Source organism: Bubalus kerabau, chromosome 16 (genome assembly GCF_029407905.1).
Source record: "Bubalus kerabau isolate K-KA32 ecotype Philippines breed swamp buffalo chromosome 16, PCC_UOA_SB_1v2, whole genome shotgun sequence".
NCBI classification, from domain to species: domain Eukaryota; kingdom Metazoa; phylum Chordata; class Mammalia; order Artiodactyla; family Bovidae; genus Bubalus; species Bubalus kerabau.
The window spans coordinates 19415080-19433789 of record NC_073639.1 but is presented as its reverse complement, the minus strand read 5'-3'; the positions used below and the strand labels follow the sequence as shown (position 1 = coordinate 19433789).

The window sequence follows — 18710 nt, the reverse complement described above, 5'->3', positions numbered from 1 at the left end:
AAGTATAATTTGCAATGTTGTGTTCATTTCTGGTGTACAGCAAAACTATTCAGTTATATATTCTTTTTCACAGTCTTTTCTATTTTAGTTTAGTACAAGATACTGAACATAATTCCCTGGGCTATATAGTAGGTCCTTTTAAATCTATTTTATATATCATAGTGTGTATCTGTTAGTCCCAAACTCCCAATCCATCCTTCCCCCACTTCGTCTCCCCTTGGCAACCACAAGCCTGTTCTTTATGTCTGTGAATCTGTTTCTGTCTCATAGATAAGTTCATTTGTATGATATTATAGATTCCACACATTAAGTGATATCATATGATATTTGTCTTTCTCTATCTGGCTTACTTCACTTAGTATAATAATCTCTAGGTCCACCCATGCGGCTGTAAATGGCATTATTTTTTTTTCTTTTAATGGCTGAGTAATATTCTGTTGTACACATATACCACATCTACTTAATCCATTTGTCTATTGATGGGAAATTAGGTTGAATCTATGTCTTGGCTATTAAATAGTGCTGCAATGAACACTGGGGTACATGTTCAGTTCAGTTCAGTTCAGTTGCTCAGTCGTGTCTGACTCTTTGTGACCCCATGAATCGCAGCACGCCAGGCCTCCCTGTCCATCACCAACTCCTGGAGTCCACCCAAACCCAGGTCCATTGAGTCGGTGATGCCATCCAACCATCTAATCCTCTGTCGTCCCCTGCTTCTCCTGCCCTCAATCTTTCCCAGCATCAGGGTCTTTTCAAATGAGTCAGCTCTTCGCATCAGGTGGCCAAAGTATTGGAGTTTCAGCTTCAACATCAGTCCTACCAATGAACACCCAGGACTGATCTCCTTTAGGATGGACTGGTTGGATCTCCTTGCAGTCCAAGGGACTCTCAAGAGTCTTCTCCAACACCACAGTTCAAAAGCATTAATTCTTCGGTGCTCAGCTTTCTTTATAGTCCAACTCTCACATCCATACATGACCACTGGAAAAACCATAGCCTTGACTAGATGGACCTTTGGGGTGCATGTATCTTTCTGAATTAGAATTATACACTGTACCTCAGGCACATGTAAATTTTCAGTTTAGAAGCATGTGCTTCACAGAATCTACCTGGCAATCCATTCTAAGAGCTGAGATCCCTGCCCGCCATCAGAGGTAATGGGGGCAGAAGATCCGCCATCAGACTCAGGTGAAGGCAGTGGATCCTGTGCCAGGGGCAGGAACTGGGGGTTTGTCCAGGAGCAGTCAGTGCTCATGTGTATCCACTGGGCTTAGAGTTCTTGAGTGGGCAGCGTCAGAGCCTGAGCCAGTGCTCTTTAAGGCTATAATGGGTCCTCTGCACCTCTGTCTACATCAGCCTTTTCCTCCATCACACACGCAGACACACGTACACATCTGTATATATGTATATAATCATACTTTATAACTATGTTGGTATCAAGATAGATATAGTATCATATAATAAAAATTCTTCCAACCTGAAAATTCTTTCTCCTTCAGATTTTAAAAGAAATTAAGACATTTTCATGGCCCCATAAAATCACAGTAGGTCATTGTCAGCATGCCTACTGGGTCCCTGAGAGAAAAGTCAGTCCTACCTAATGCGTTCAGGTGAATTCCTTTTCTCTTAAGCAAGCTAGACCCTATTCTGTGTTTGCAGCTATGAAAACCTGGTAATACAGATGACAAAACTACAGTGAAATTTTCCTTCTTTCAACTTTCTAGGAGTCCTCAAATTTTTTGGAAAAGCATGTATTACTCGTTAAAGAGAAGATGACGTGTTAAGAAAAAGAAGAAACTCTGACTAGTTAACATATCTTGAGCAGTTAACAGCATGCAGTTCACATGCATATCTCAGAATCTCAAGCTAGAAAGGGACGGCAAAGGTCACTGTGGAAAAACTGTCACGTAGTCTTGCCACCCATCTGTCATCTGAAACACCTCCACCCCACCTCCTGACCAAGTTTTCACAATCATCGATACTGAGTTTAGTAGTTCCCTAACTCAAGGAGAAAATATCAGAAATTCTGTCTGTAGTTATCTTTGACCATTAGAAAGCTCTTCTTTAAAACTGAATCAAAATATATTTATTTACAAAATTTTCTTTTTTTTTTTAACCCTCTGTGTACATCTCCAACATCTGAGAATTCCTTATACTCCCATCTTGGATATGCAATATCAATGCCTTAAAATCACTTTATAGCAACCCAACTCAAAAGACTTTTATATCTACTACACACACTTGCGGAGGAGGCAATGGCACCCCACTCCATTACTTTTGCCTGGAGAATCCCATGGACGGAGGAGCCTGGTGGGCTACAGTCCATGGGGTTGCGAAGAGTCGGACATGACTGAGTGACTTCACTTTCACTTTTCACTTTCATGCACTGAAGAAGGAAATGGCAACCCACTCCAGTGTTCTTGCCTGGAGAACCCCATGGACCGGGAAGCCTGGTGGGCCGCCGTCTATGGGGTTGCACAGAGTCGGACACGACTGCAGCGACTTAGCAGCAGCAGCAGCAGCACACACTTGATACTTTGATTCAGTATCAGTCTACCATTCCCTTCTGCTCCAAAGCAGAGATGTGAATTGCTAGATCATAGAAACTGTCTCTTCTCTCTCTTCAGACCACAAACTCATTATTTCTTTGACTTCCATCAGAGGAAAACAAATTTGTACTGGGCCATTGTTTTAAAAGAAATTTGGAACCCAATACAAAATTCAGACGTTATTGTTTTGGAAAATAAAATATTTCTACTTCTCTGTTTTTCTTGAAGAAGCTAGGCAAAATGAAATAGTAAAAACTGTTCAAAACTAGGAATCTGGAAATACAGATTCTAAGTCCTGGTTCTACTAACAAATCCTGTATCATCTATAAAATCCAGGTTCTTCCATCCCATAAGGGATAATTTAGATTCTTAATATCTAATAACTGGATTTCTAATAAAGAACTAGATCTCTAAGTCTTCACCAGATTAAGTAAATTTAAAATAAAACTACTGAGCAATGTCATTGCATTTGTACTTAATATTCCTTTTAACCAATAAAGAGAAATATTAAATGGGGTTGGAATCAAATGCACATCACCATTAGTTATCCATCTGATTGATCACCATCAGGTATGCATTTTGTGTGTGTCTGTTCTTGGAAACTGACATCATCAACAGATAATTTCATTCAGAAGATGTGATAATATATAACCACATTGCTGCTGCTGCTGCTGCTGCTAAGACGCTTCAGTCGTGTCCGACTCTGTGCGACCCCATAGATGGCAGCCCACCAGGCCCTGCCATCCCTGGGATTCTCCAGGCAAGAACACTGGAGTAGGTTGCCATTTCCTTCTCCATTGCGTGAAAGTGAAAGTGAAGTTGCTCAGTCGCGACTGACTCGTAGCGACCCCATGGAATGCAGCCTACCAGGCTTCTCCATCCATGGGATTCTCTAGGCAAGAGTACTGGAGTGGCTTGCCATTGCCTTCTCCAACCACATTACTCAGACATAACTAATGGAATATTATTCAGCCATAAAAAATGAATACTGCCATTCTGCAGTAACTTGGATGGACATAGAAATTATTGTGTTTAGTGAAGTAAGTCAGAGAAAAACAAATAACTTTATGATATCACTTATATATGGAATCTAAGAGTAATACAAATGAATATATATACAAAACAGAAAAATATTTATAGATACAGAATCAAACTTGTGGTTCTCAAAGGAGAGATGGAATGCGAGAAGAATAAATTAGAGGTATGAGATTAATAAACTACATATAAAATAGATAAGCATCAAGGATATACTGTATAGCACAGGGAAATCACACCTGATATCTTTTAATACAGGCTTCCCTGCTAGCTCTGTTGATAAGAGAATCCACCTGCAATTCGGAAGACCAGGGTTCGATCCCTGGTTGGGAAGATCTCCTGGAGGGTGGCATGGCAACCCACTCCAGTATTCTTGCCTGGAGGATTCCATGGACAGAGGAGCCTGGTGGGCCACAGTCCATGGGGTTGCAAAGAGTCTGACACAACTGAGAGACTAAGCACACAGCACCCATCTTTTAATACATCAGAAGTGGAATATAATCTGCAAAAATACTGAATCACTATTCTATTCACCCGTATGGATGTGAGAGTTGGACTGTGAAGAAGGCTGAGCACCGAAGAATTGATGCTTTTGAACTGTGGTGTTGGAGAAGACTCTTGAGAGTCCCTTGGATGCAAGGAGATCTAACCAGCCCATTCTAAAGGAGATCAGCCCTGGGATTTCTTTGGAAGGAATGATGCTCAAGCTGAAACTCCAGTACTTGGGCCACCTCATGCGAAGAGTTGACTCATTGGAAAATACTCTGATGCTGGGAGGGATTGGGGGCAGGAGGAGAAGGGGACGACAGAGGATGAGATGGCTTGATGGCATCACTGACTTGATTGGCATGGGTCTGAATGAACTCCAGGAGTTGGTGATGGACAGGGAGGCCTGGCATGCTGCAATTAATGGGGTTGCAAAGAGTCAGACACGACTGAGCGACTGAACTGAACTGAAGTGAAACTAACACATTATTGTAAATCAACTAGGTGTCAATTTAAAAATGTTATTGACTCCTTGATCCAATTTTTGGCTGAGGCAGGTAGGGAAGGAGTCCTGTTTTATAAAGCCCTTCAGGACCCGGGCTAAGACAGACCTCACCATCTTTCAAGCAAGTGGCTTAGTCACCCTGAATATGGAATTCCAGCAGGGAGAATAGGGAAAAGAGAGAATGAGGATCACCAGAAAGCCCTATATGAGCCAGGTCTATACTTTCACATTATGTGCCTGCTGGCAAGATGGCTTGAGCAGCCATAACACTACTCTTTTCTAAGGAACCAGGATCTCTGATGAACAACCAGCCATCTCCATGACAGCCTAATATAAAGATTTTGTGGGTTTCAATTGGACCAAGGCAACTGACAAATATTTGTCTACACCGATGCCAGAGGCTAAATAATGAGGTAGAGAAAATGAATGATTTGGTATTGAGGGCTTTGGTAAAACTGGCATCACAATCAGGTGAAGATGAGGATAATCAGAATGTGGTGATTATTAGCTGCAAGCCCTTCACAAAGGATAGACAACAGAAGTCCAGGACCAAAGCAGCTCTGGATGAGAAACGTCAGAAATGTCTCTGACATTTTAGGACATATTCTAATATGACATAGAAGTCATATGAGAAAAGAGAATTAGTAGGATGGTTATTTTCAATCCTATAACTGAACTGCGGTCTTTTAGACCAGTACTTCTATGCCATGGTACAGAGATCAAGTTGTCAGGGATTGGAGGATACACAGGGGAGGTACAGTCCCTCATTTTGCCAGTGTAAAGCAATCACCCCATTTTTCTTAAAGCAGGGCCAGCCAGATTAAACCCTTTAAAAGTCCTGAATTTCAAAAACATTCCTATGTACCATCTCCTACCTTGAAGTGAAAGTGAAAGTTGCTCAGTCAAAGTTGCTCAGTCCTGTGGGACTCTTTGCGACCCCATGGGTTTATACAGTCCAGGGAATTCTCCAGGACAGAATACTGGAATGGGTAGCCTTTCCCTTCTCTAGAATTTCCCTGCCCCCACCTTATATCATTTAAAATAAAAGCAATACTAAACTATACAGTAAGTGTAATAAAGTCCAATAAAATTTTGATTTCTTTTCTCAAATACACACACACACACACACACACACACACACACTTCTCTTCCCTTATAGGTTATTACAAAACATTAAGTAGAGTGCCCTACACTGTACAGAAGGTCCTTGTTGGTTACATATTTTTATGTATATGTTAATCCCAACTTATTAATTTATCCCTCCCTCCACTTCCCTTTTCCCTTTGCTAGCCACAAACTTGTGTGTTTTCTGTTTGTGAGTTTCTTTCTGTTTTGGAAATAACTTCATTTGTATCTTTCAGGGTTTTTTTTTAAGATTCTACAAAAAAGCAATATCATGTGATATTTATCTTTCTCTGGCTTACTTCACTTGGTGTGATGATCTCTACATTCATCCATGTTGCTATAAATGTTATGTCTTTCTTTTTTATGACAAATCTACTTTTTCTGACTCTTTTCACTATCACATCTCTTCATACATGTAAAGAAATTAAATGTTTATTGAGTAAATGACTGAAAAAGTCAACAGATCTATACATTAAACAACATGTTGCATACCAGAATTACTTGGGGATTCAAGAGCCTCAGTCAGAATATGTGGGGTATTTTGCATTTTGAAAAAGCTCCCAGATGATTTGATTTCATCAGCTTTGGGAAAAAATTGGTGGCTGATTCCACTGAATCTAAGGTAAAACTTTTAAATCACATTTCAGACAAAAATACAATGTGGTTGTAATTACCCAAACATAAATTGATAGGCCTATGGTTTAGCACCAGAAGGTTGAGAGATTATTGGAATCTACTTCTTAGAAGATGTAGTGAAAACCTTTTAGGAAAGGACATTTGTTCTATTTGTGCGGTCTAGTGTGTGGGAAGTAGTAAAAAAAGATTAATGGTGAGTGAGCCTCAAAGTAATAATCATCACAGTAACGCTACTTTTAGTACACTCATGAGAGTGAGGAAACAAGAGAAACAGTTAAATATTAGAGATACAAAACATGGTAGCAATATGTGGGTATTAATTGCAAAATCATTTTAAATTAAAATAAAGAAAGTCAATAGCCTACAAGAATCCTAGTGACTGCATACCAAATTCCTTACGATAAACCCAGGAAAAATGCAGGCTGTGATTCAAAACTACAGGCATGGCTAATAAAGGGCAACGATGATATTATTGTAGGGGAAATGGTACACGCTTTTATTTGTTTAAAGTTCAACCAGCTCTGTCAATTTGGATATAACACAGCTTTGAAATTTTGCTCTTTTGAGCAGCTTCACACACAAGCAGTAAATACTCAAGTCAAATGCCATAAACCATCCCTGTAAAAGATCACCTTTCAAAACGTGGTCAGACGAGCAGAGTGAAGATGACAGGAAAGCCCTCAAAATAGCCTACAGATGGAGTATTATCTAGGAATAAAATGTTTTCCCTCAAAAACAACTTTGAAGATTACCTTTCAAGGAATGTCAAAGCAAATAAAAACACTTTTTTTCAATATATCAAAAGCAAGGAGCCAGCTAGAGATTCAGCAAACCCATGATTACAGTCTGTCAAAGATAACTTAGGACTTAGAGTCTTAAAAAAATAAATAAATAAAAGAAACAGACTAAATCTGATAGGATGCTTTCTTTGAAAGGAATGGCGTTAAGAGATCCCATGTATTGTCCCCTAAAAATGTTAGATTAGAGGTGCAGAATGAAATAACTATATAAAACTCATCGTAGCAGGTAAGCATTTTTGAGGATTCATTATTTTCAAGGCTGATGTCTAAAAACAATATCTCATTATCATCTTTGCTTTAGTTGTTTCCATATTAGAAGGACTGGTGGAGATCCAAAGTAGTGAGGCCAAAAGAATAGGATCAAGGACCAAGAATAGAATTATCCTACAGAAGATGGGCTCCAGAAAGCTATTGAGATGCATGCTATTGCAGAGTTCATAACAAGAGCAATAAGAAAATCACACCTTGAAAACCCCAATGGCTCTAGAAAGCGATTTCAGAAACCAGGGTTATGTTTGAGTAGCAAAGGCACAAAGATCGGTGTCAAAACTCAGAATGTTACTGGGTTGATGTCAATGTGGTTCCATAATTGTAGATGGAAGGCTGCCATCGTGTTTCCCTAAAGCAGGGCTGTGTCAGAGCTGCTGCTCCAGCTCATGTGAGTCATATCTCCCCAAATCTGCACTTCGTAGTACCATGTTAATAGCTTGAAATGAGCCATGGGAGTACTTATTTAGAAAATGGGCAAATACTAAAAACCAGAACTTTTTGTTGGTTTCGTTCTTTAGAGAGCCAGTTTAACAGCATATCTCTTCCCTAAAGGGACAAGTTCAAGACACTTATGAAGAATGACTCCAAAAGAAGAAAAAATTTAGAGGACACATACTAAAGAAAATACAAGGATGATGATCCAAGAGCTCATTTGGGTCTATATTAGATATTGTCTAATTAGATACAAAATACTTCTGAAATAATGTTATGCCATTCAGAGACAATGATTCCAAAAGAAGAAACAATTTAGAGGAGACACACTAAAGAAAATACAAGGATGATGATGAAAGAGCTCATCTGGGTCTATATAGATGTTGTTTAATTAGATGACAAAATACTTCTGAAAATAATGTTAGGCCACACAGGGAGATGAAGATAAACAAAATTAATGTGAATATTTTGCTTTTGGTATATCTATAAATGGATGGGTTTATCTCTCTCGCAAAAGAAGCCCCTGAATTAAAAATTCCGAGGTGTATGATAGAGAAGCAAAAGCATGGACAAAAGTCAAAAAGAAAAATGATACTTAGATCCAGCAAACCCCATCTGTGCTACAAGAAGTATAGAACAAAAGGGTCCAACATAAGAAGCAGATCTGAAAACTATAAGAAATTGAAAAAAGAAATTGAAGATGACACAAGTAAATGGAAAGATACACAATGCTCATGAATTGGAAGAATATTGTTAAAATGCAAATTCAATGCAATGCATATCAAAACACCACAGGCATTTTTCACAGAATCAGAACAAATAATATCAAAACGTGTATAGAACCCCCAAATCCCTAAGAAGCCAAACACTGTTCAAAAAGAAGAACAAAACTGGAGGTATCACACTATAATTTTGATGTATAGTTGATTTTAAACTATGCAACAAAAATATAGTAATAAAAACAATATGTTAATACAACAAAAACAAAAACAGATCAATGGAACAGAATAGTCCAGGAATAAACCCACACTTATATGGCTCTATGAAATAAAGCCAAGACTATTTACAATGGGGAAAAGACATCCTCTTCAATAAATGGTTTTGGGAAAACTGGAGGGCTACATGAAAAAGAATGAAACTAGACTATTTTCTTACATCACATAAAAAATAAACTCAAAGGGGATTAAAACCTTAAATGTGAAACCTGAAATCAAAAATCTCCTAGAAGAAAACATAGAAAGTATGTTCTTTTGACAGTGGTCTTAGTAGTAATTTTTTTTTAATACATCTCCTTAGTCAAGGGAAACAAACAAACATAAATAAACAAATGGGAACAAACACATCAAGCTAAAAATCTTTTGCACGGTAATGGAAACTAATCAACAAAATGAAAAGGAAAGCTAATGAATAGGAGAAGATCTTTGCAAATGATATTTTTGATAAGGGGTTAATATCAAAAATATATAAATAACTCATACAACCCAACATACACACACACACAAAAACAGTTGAATTAAAAAATAGGCAGATGACCTGAATAGATTTTTTTTAATGAAGATATATAGATGGCCAAGAGTCACATGGAAAAGATGCTTAAAATCACTAATATTGAAGGAAACGCAAATCAAAATTCAGAATGAGATAGCATCTTGCACCTATCAGAATGGCAATGGTCAAAAAGACAATGAATAATATCAAGTGTTGCTGAGGATGTGGAGAAGTAACTCTAGTACACTGTGTGGCAATATAAATTCACACAGGCACTGCAGAAACTATAGAAAATATTTTGGAGTTTCCTCCAAATAAATAAATAAAAATAGATCTACCATATGATCCAGCAATTTCACTTCCGGATATTTTCTACATGGGAAAAAAAAAAAAAAAAAAAAAAACCCTCACTAATCCAAAAAAATATATGCACACTAAGGTCCACTGAAGTATTATTTCCAATAGCCAATATATGAAAGCAACTTAAGTGAATGGATAAAAAAGATTATATATAGGATGAGCTATTAGCCCTAAAAAGAACAAAATCTTGTCATTTACAACAACATGAACTGAGAGGAATTATGCTAAGTGAATAAGTGAGACAGAGAATGGCAAATACTGTATGATATAACTTATATGTGGGTCTAAAAAATACAACAAACTAGGGACTATACACGGAGAAGGCAATGGCACCCCACTCCAGTACTCTTGCCTGAAGAATCCAATGGACGGAGGAGCCTGGTAGGCTGCAGTCCATGGGGTCGCTAAGAGTCCGACAGGACTGAGCGACTTCACTTTCACTTTTCACTTTCATGCATTGGAGAAGGAAATGGCAACCCACTCCAGTGTTCTTGCCTGGAGAATCCCAGGGCCGGGGGAGCCTGGTGGGCTGCCATCTATGGGGTCACACAGAGGCGGACACGACTGAAGTGACTTAGCAGCAGCAGCAGCAGCAGCAGGGACTATACAACAAAAAAAGCAGACTCACAGATACAGAGAGCAAAGTAGTGGTTACCAGTGGAGAGAGCTAAGAACGGAGGGACACTACAATGGTGGGTGAGTGGGAGATATAAGTTATTGGGTATAGGATAAGCTACGAGTATCTGTTGTACAACATGGGGAATATAAACCAATATCTTATAATAACTATAAATAGAAAGTGAAAGTGTTAGTCACTCAGTCATGTCTGACTCCTTGCCAGCCCTTTGAAATATAATGTACCAGAGTACTCTGTTCCAGGGATTATCCAGGCAAGAATACTGGAGTGGGTAGACATTCCATTCTAAAGGGGTTCTTCTAGACCTAGTATCAAATCCTGTGTCTCCCACATTGCAGGCAGATTCTTTACTGTCTGAGCCACCAGGGAAGCCCATGAACAGAGTATAACCTTTAAATATAACCACTTTATTGTATACCTACAACTTAAATAATGCTCAGCAACTATACATCAATCAATAAATAAAATAGTCCAAAAAAGTGAGAGTATTTTTGTCTTAGGATCCAGCAAAATCCTGGAGTTCACTAATGCACTGCCCTACCCTATTCAGCAGAGTGTTGCCCAACAGATGGTTCTTTAATGGTGCAAATATGTTCTAACCCATTCTGTTCTAGAGTGTGTCCATTACTATCTGACTATTGAGCACTTGAAATGTGCTTGGCGTCACCGAGGGACTAAATTTTTAAAATCTGATTTTGGTTAATTTGAACTTAAATAGCCATATGTGGCTAGTGGCTGCTGTCTATTTTGCAATGCAGCTTTATAAGTAAAAACAAAACCGTCCACCAGATACACAAAGGAGCAGCATCATTCTCAACTTTATAAGAACAGAACTTCCTGGGAACCAACAACATCCTCTTGCATAGGGGCCAGATTTCACTCTGGTGAGGCATGGGGTCAATCATCAAACCACATGCATTAAAGGAACAGAAAGAGCCTCACTGTGGAGTGGGATGGCCTCCACCCTTGAGGACTCGATTTGGGATGGAATTGCACTAGGTTAATACTCCTGCCCTTCTCCTCCCTCCTGGACCTCTCTTTCAAATCATTAGAAACTATGCATTCTTTCTGCTTCCGACCTTGTGCTAAGCCTCTAAGAGTGGGATCTGCCCCAAACCAGACACAGTCCATCTGCATTTGTCCAGCTCTGTCTGATTGAGAGGCTAAGTTTAATTTCAGAGTGGAGTATTAGAAGCTCCATCTGGCATCAAGTATGTCACATCATCTAGTCAAGCTTTTGTTAGTAATAAAGCTGTTATTTAAAGCTCCATTTGTCTGATTTATGCCTACTAGTAAGTTCCTTCCAAAATATGAAGGAAAAGAAAAATAATTTATCGATCACCTCTCCTCCTCCCCTCAGAACGTCAACACTCAATATAGCTGACGTTTAATGGCTTCAAAAGTAAAATGTAAAATGTGTCTTTCTGATGGACTCTCTTTATTCTGAAACTATTTGAATGATACTGTTGGGCTTATGTATGTATTGGCTTATATTAAGGAAGCCATGTGTCAGAGAAGTAAAGCATATGAAAGTGCTTTGTACTGAGATTAAGGTCTTTCCTGACCTTCTTGAGCTGGTCCAATTCTGCCTTATTTGCTTTCATAGCACCTAGTACTTCTCCTTTGTGACACATCATATCCTAATTTGTGCGATTCATTAGTGAACAGCTTACAATTCCCATTAGGTTGTAAACTCTGTAAGCTTCATAAGGAAGAAGACTTTGTGTATCTTTTAATCATCATTTTATTTCTAGCATTTTGAATAATGACCAGCCCATAGATGATTCACTCCCTAAATAAATAATTCAATATTTCATTTAACTGCATAAAAGATTATCATCAGTATGAGCAGAGATTGTGATGCCAGTTTAATTTTTGGTTTATTTTATGCATCGGCCCCAGAAATAAGGGTCCCATAAAAGGAGAACTCTAGTGTGGAAGAGCATAATAATCTCCAGGAACACAAAACTAATAGTGGACAAAGGATAGTGACTGGATTCATGCTGTTTTTGCTTCCATTTCACAGGTCAATGCCAAGGGTCTGACAACAGATTAGTTAAATAATTCAAACTACATAATAATGGTGCTCAGGCAGCAAAACCAGCCTCCACTTGGTGAATGGCATTATGTTCAAAGCACACTAGAAAACATAAAAGAGTCAAGATTGGAAAAGGTTTTTTTTTTAAAACAAAAAACAAAAAACAAAAAACAAACCACTTTCCCAAAATACCTCCTCTGGCATTTTTGGGTTCATAGAGCAAAGGCAAGTAAGAACTCTCTGTGAGTAGATATTTTTAATGAACTTAAGAAGCAGTAATACCTGTTATTCATCCTTAAACTTTCCATGTTTTGCATCACAGTTTCCCTCAAATCTTAGTCAAATTTGTAAACTTGAAATCCCGTGTTTTATGAACTTAGGTAGAGCCTATGTTTATTTTTTGATCAAACTGGAAAGCAAGGAATTAAGACAGGATTAATACAACCATATGATTAAAAGCAGTGGGATGGTCTAAAGAAATAAACAGAAATAACCAGAACAGTTCTGTGGAATTCAAGAACATTTTCTAGAGATCCTTAGAAATTCTTGCTACTATGTAGATGAGGACTCAAGATTATTGACTTTGGACATTTAAGGAAAATGTAATACTGAAAAGATGGCAAACCCATGAAATCTAGGGCTCAAAATTAATTAGAAAAGGCTGAAATGGGGGTCTGGAAATCTTTAGACTACTTGAGAATATGAATCGTGAATCTTAGTAATAGAATAGCTGATAAGAACTAGAGATGTTGTACATTATAAGAGGTCTATTTTAAAGAATTTCAGAAAAATATTCCTTAGAACACTATGTACAGTGCTTAAACAGCACCTAAAGCCATAAGGTAAATGAAGTATGAGGGCTTCCCTACAGAGTTAGATTAAAATTTAACACTTTGCTAACTTGGAAACAGAAGCTGAGGAATAATATCCACATAAAAAATGAGCATCTTAAAAGTCAATATAACTTACAAATTTAATATACATTTGTTTAACAAACTCCATATTAGGACAGACAAATATGCTTTGAGGAAATAAAATTATCAGTATTTTAATAACACCAATAGACATATATCTGGAATATTCATATATCGGATAATTTATCTAATAACATATGAAAAACTTAGACAGTTATTAAAGGAAACCCTGGATATAGCCTGTCTTTAGGTTTTAAAGCTGCAACTTCCAATAACTATAACTTAAGGCATCCAAATACTACAATAAGAAGGTCCTGAGTATACAACCAATTAAATTCCAGAATATTTTGAAAAAAGCAATTTAAGCAATAGCTGATATGTAATTATCTAAAAGAAAACATCTGGACATTAAGGAATTCCTCAGAAGAAATTTTCTTTGTTCAGATATTATGAAAACAATTACAATTAGGGGTCTTATATTAAGTTTTTGATTAATAATGATTTCTATGTTTAAAATATCTACCCAGTCAAGGAGGGAGGGGGGCTACAGTTTTTATCAGAATGTTAACTTGTCATGTAGGGACTAAAACAGAGATCCCTGACTACTCATCAGAGAATCCTGGTTCTGAGTGGGCTTTTAGCAAATGAGTCTGCTCTTTTCCAGAGAATGTAAATAGCTTTCAGAGAAAGCATGCGTAGATACATTTTTTTTTTGACTTGACACAAGGGAAGATATAAAGTTACTTTGATAGAGAAGAATTTGATCTTAGGCCAGAAAGCTGACAGAAGAGAACAAAGCAATCAGAAACCAGGCACAGTCTCAACCTTCATTTAAATGTTTTCAGGAACATCTCATTGGAGTGGAAATTTTCTCATTAAGAGAAAACAAACCAAATAAAAAACCCTTAGGTATTTAACTTTTAGACTGAAAGTCTGTATTTCTGAGCCTCAAAAACCAGTAAATAATGATACTCATGCAGAAAGGGCTCTTTTCCAAAACCTGAGTTTATGTGAACATCATATAGATTATTCAGAGAAGGCAATGGCACCCCACTCCAGTACTCTTGCCTGGAAAATCCCATGGACAGAGGAGCCTGGTGGGCTGCAGTCCATGGGGTTGCGAAGAGTCGGACACGACTGAGCGACTTCACTTTCACTTTTCACTTTCATGCACTGGAGAAGGAAATGGCAACCCACTCCAGTGTTCTTGCCTGGAGAATCCCAGGGACGGGGGAGCCTGGTGGGCTGCCGTCTATGGGGTCGCACAGAGTCGGACACGACTGAAGCGACTTAGTAGCAGCAGCAGCATATAGATTAATACTCCTTTGTCAGCTAAGAAGGAAAATAATTTATCTCTCATAACATAGTTAAAACAGTTCATTTGATCCTCAGGACATTCCTAAAATGAATAGGAACAGGTATCCTGATTTACTTTTTCACAAAAGTAAAACTCAGTCTTAAAGAACTAGTGAGTGTATCAAATAGTCGCTTACTTTATAACATCCACCACGTGAACTGATTTAATCAGGGGTTCAACTAGGTTAAGAAATTGGCATTTCAATGAATCTGTCTGATTCTAATCCCATACCCTTAACCCACTATATTTTAAATTTCTTGTCCAAGGGAGCATGCATTTACTACTAGAAATAACATTTAAACTCCCAAAATAGTGTTTCCCCCATTAGACAAGTGGCCCCCCATATCTGTCCACAACTGAACAAGTGTGTGTCAGACTGACAGTGGCTATGCATTCACCTTCCTCTTTTTTCATAAGCACACACCTAGACTATACCTCCAGCCCTTCTGTGCAGCTGGGTGTGCCCGTATGTCTGAGATCTGACTAAAGGAGTGTAGACAGAAGGTCTGTCTGGACACCCAGACCTGACCCATAAAATCCTCTTCCACAATCCACTGTGTTCTCCCTCTCTCTCTCCTAGCTGAATGAGGAAGACATCAAGAAGTCCAGATCCACAAGAAGTAGGATCCTAGATCCCTATATCATGATGCTATACTTCTATCAATACCTACCACAAATGGCCAAATTGAAATTTATATGAACAAGAAAGAAACTTTTTTTTTCAATAAGCTACTGATTGTGGAGTTTCTAAAGGGGTTGCACCAGTTCTTACGCCCACCAGCAAAATGTGAGAATTTCATCTGCTTCACAGTCAACAAAATGTGGTGGTGTTAGTCTGTCAGTTTACAGATCACAATAACTCTGGCTTTAATTTGCCTTTTCCTGACAATTGGTCATTTTAAGCATTTTCCATATGTGTATCATTCATTTGTCACGTGTTCATTTGACACTATTCCTATCTTTTCCCCATTCCTCTGTCCATAGGATTCTCCAGGCAAGAATACTGGAGCAGGTTGCCACATCTTTCTTCAGGGGATCTTCCCGACTCAGGAACTGAACCTGAATCTCATGTAAGGATTCTTTACCACTTGAACCATCTGGGAAGCCCCATGTATAGAAATAGATTTGTGTAAAATTGGCCTTGCGCCCTATAACCTTTTCATGTTAACTTATTATTTATAATAGTTTAACTTTAGACTTGTCAAAATTTCCTACATACATGTGTCTTCTATGAATAAAGGCAGTTTTAATTAGTCCTTTGAATTATTACAGCTTTTATATCTTTTTCTTATCTATTCATATTGACGAGGACCTCCAGTACAATGTAGAATAGAATCATATACTTTGCTTACTCTTGATCTTAGCTGGAAAGCATTTAGAATCTCACCATTAACTAAGAATGATGTTTGCTTCAGAGTGTTTCCCATGAATGGGTATTGAGTTTTTCAAATGCTTATTCTGTATCTATTCTGTTGTTCATATAATTTTTTCCTTTCTTCTGCTAATGTGGTACAATATAAGATTAAATCTTGAATGATAACTAATCTTGCATTCCTGGGATAAACTCCAAATGCTCATAACAAATTATCCTTCTTATGTATAATGGAATTGCCTTGCCAATATTGGGTTAAGGATTTCTCATCTCTGTTCATGAGGGATAATGGAATATTTTTTCTTCTAATGCCTCTAGGTTTAGAATCATGATGTCATAAAGTAGGTTTTGAAGTGCTCATTCCTTATATTTTATGAAAGTTTGTATAACATTGGACATTTTTCCTCATTAAATATGTATAGATTTCATTAGTGAAGCCTCATGGTCTGAAGTTTTCTCTATGGGACAGTTTTGAATTATAGTTTATCAGATACAAGACTGCCATATCTTTTATTTTTTCTTATGTCAGTTTCAATAAGTTTTGACTTTTAAGGAAAATCTTCATTTCAACCAAATTGTAGAATTTATTGGCCTGAAGTAGTTCATTTTTCATATCTCCTTATATTTCTTTTAATATCTTTAGGACATGTACTATTAGCCTCTCTTTCAAATCCAGTACTAATAATTTGTACTTGCTTTTTTCTTGGTCAGTCTTGCTAAGGATATATCAACTTGATTTTGAAAAAAGAAAACTTCTAGCCTTTTAACTTTTTTTCTTTTTCCATTTATTGCTTTTCTGTCTTGTGTTTATTATTTTCTTTTTTCAGCTTAATTTGGTTTTAGTTTTCTCTCTTTTTTCTAGTTTCTTAATGTGAAAACTGAGGTCACTGATTTTAAGTACTCTTCTTTTCTAATATAAGCATTTAAAAGTGTTCATTTGTTCCCAAACACTGCTCTGGCTGCATTTCACAAATTTAATGTGTTTTGTTTTTATTTCTATTTAAATTAAAGCATTTTCTAATTTCCCCTTGGAAATCCTTCTTTGACCCACGAGAAACTTAAGTCATGTGCTACTTAAATCTCAAATATTTGGTCAGTTTCCAGGTAACTTTTTTTTTCTTTCTAATTTAATTCTACTGCACATATTGCGGGTCAGAGAAACTACTCTGTAAAAGGGAATTTTGGAAGGTATTGAAACTTCTTTTATGGTTCAGCATATGGTCTATTTTGGCAAGTACTCTATAAGTACTGGAGAAGTGTGTGTTCTGCAGATGTTGAGAAAGGTATTCTACAAATACAAATCAGATCAATTTGATATATGGTGTTTTCAAATTTTTAATGTGAAGTGAAGGTTGCTCAGTCATGTCCTACTTTTTGCAATCCCACAGACTGTAGCGGCCAGGCTTCTCTGTCTATGGAATTCTCAAGGCAAGAATACTGGAGTGGGTTCCCATTCCCTTCTCCAGGGGATCTTCCTGACCTAGGGATCAAACCTGGGTCTCCTGCACTATAGGCAGATTCTTTACCATCTGAGCCACCAGGGGAAGAATTGATTTTGTGGGGGGAGGTCTTTCAATTGTTGGGGGGGAGGCCTGTTAAAAATGCTTACTATGATTGAGCATCTGTGTATTGTCCCTTTAATTCTGTCAAATTTATGCTTCATGTATTTTAAACTGTTATGGGTGCATAACAAAGACTTCCCTGGTGGCTCAGATGGTAAAGCATCTGCCTGCAATGCGGGAGACCAGGGTTCAATCCCTGGGTGGGGAAGATCTCCTGGAGAAGGCAATGGCAAACCACTCCAGTATTCTTGCCTGGAAAGTCCCACGGACGGAGGAGCCTGGTAGGCTGCAGTCCATGGAATTGCAAAGAGTTGGGCATGACTGAGCGACTTCACTTTCACTTTCACTTATGGGTGCATACCCCTGGAAAAGGGAATGGCCACCCACTCCAGCATTCTTGCCTGGAGAATTCCATGGATGGAGGAGCTTGGTGGGCTACAGTCCATGGGGTCACAGAGTCCGACACAACTGAGAGACTGAGCACGCACTCACATATGGATGCATACATACGTAGTAATCTCACCTGACATATTGACCCTCATATCATTATGAAATTTCTCTTTTTCAAGTAACAATCCTACTCTTAAAATTTACTTTGTCTAATCTAAATATAGCTACATCAGCTTTCTAATTATAGATTACTGTTCACATGTTACATATTTTCCCATCTTTTACCATATGTCGATGTCTGTATAATAAGATTTGCTCTCTCATGCTCAGTCGTGTCCAACTCTTTGCAACACCATGGACTGCATATATATACTTATCAGATTTGAGTTTTTGTTTTCTTTGTAGATTATTCCATGGCTTTCTATATGCTATTGTTTCTGATTTTAAAAAGGCATTCATAATTCGTGTTACAGTTCTTCTAAGTGTAATGTGCATGCTTTTGTTGGTTGCTCTCAGTTTCATTCCTTTATCTTTATTTTTCAGCAGTCTATGATATGACTAAGCATGACTTCTTTTTCATTCATCCCACCTGTGGCTTTTCTGGGTTCTTGATTTTATAGGTTAATTGTGTTATTTTCAGCAAATTTGGGGAGTTTTTTGGCCATTATTTATTCAGACATTTATCACCCTTTCTCCTCTTATTCTGGGACTATATTTTTAGATACTAGACCCTTTGACATCACTTCACATGTAA

General features: G+C 37.8%; 1 protein-coding gene and 1 long non-coding RNA gene across 8 annotated transcripts in view; one reads left to right on the top strand and one right to left on the bottom strand.

Annotated features, from left to right (window-relative positions):
• The window catches only part of LOC129630097 (uncharacterized), a 48177-nt gene extending 32158 nt beyond the window's left edge, over positions 1-16019 (top strand). Inside the window, exon 3 of the long non-coding RNA XR_008703521.1 lies at positions 15617-16019. This is a non-coding gene — a long non-coding RNA (uncharacterized LOC129630097). The remainder of the gene's footprint in view (positions 1-15616) is intronic.
• The window catches only part of INPP4B (inositol polyphosphate-4-phosphatase type II B), an 855034-nt gene that overhangs the window by 463305 nt on the left and 373019 nt on the right, over positions 1-18710 (bottom strand). The gene's annotated exons all lie outside the window — the stretch shown is intronic.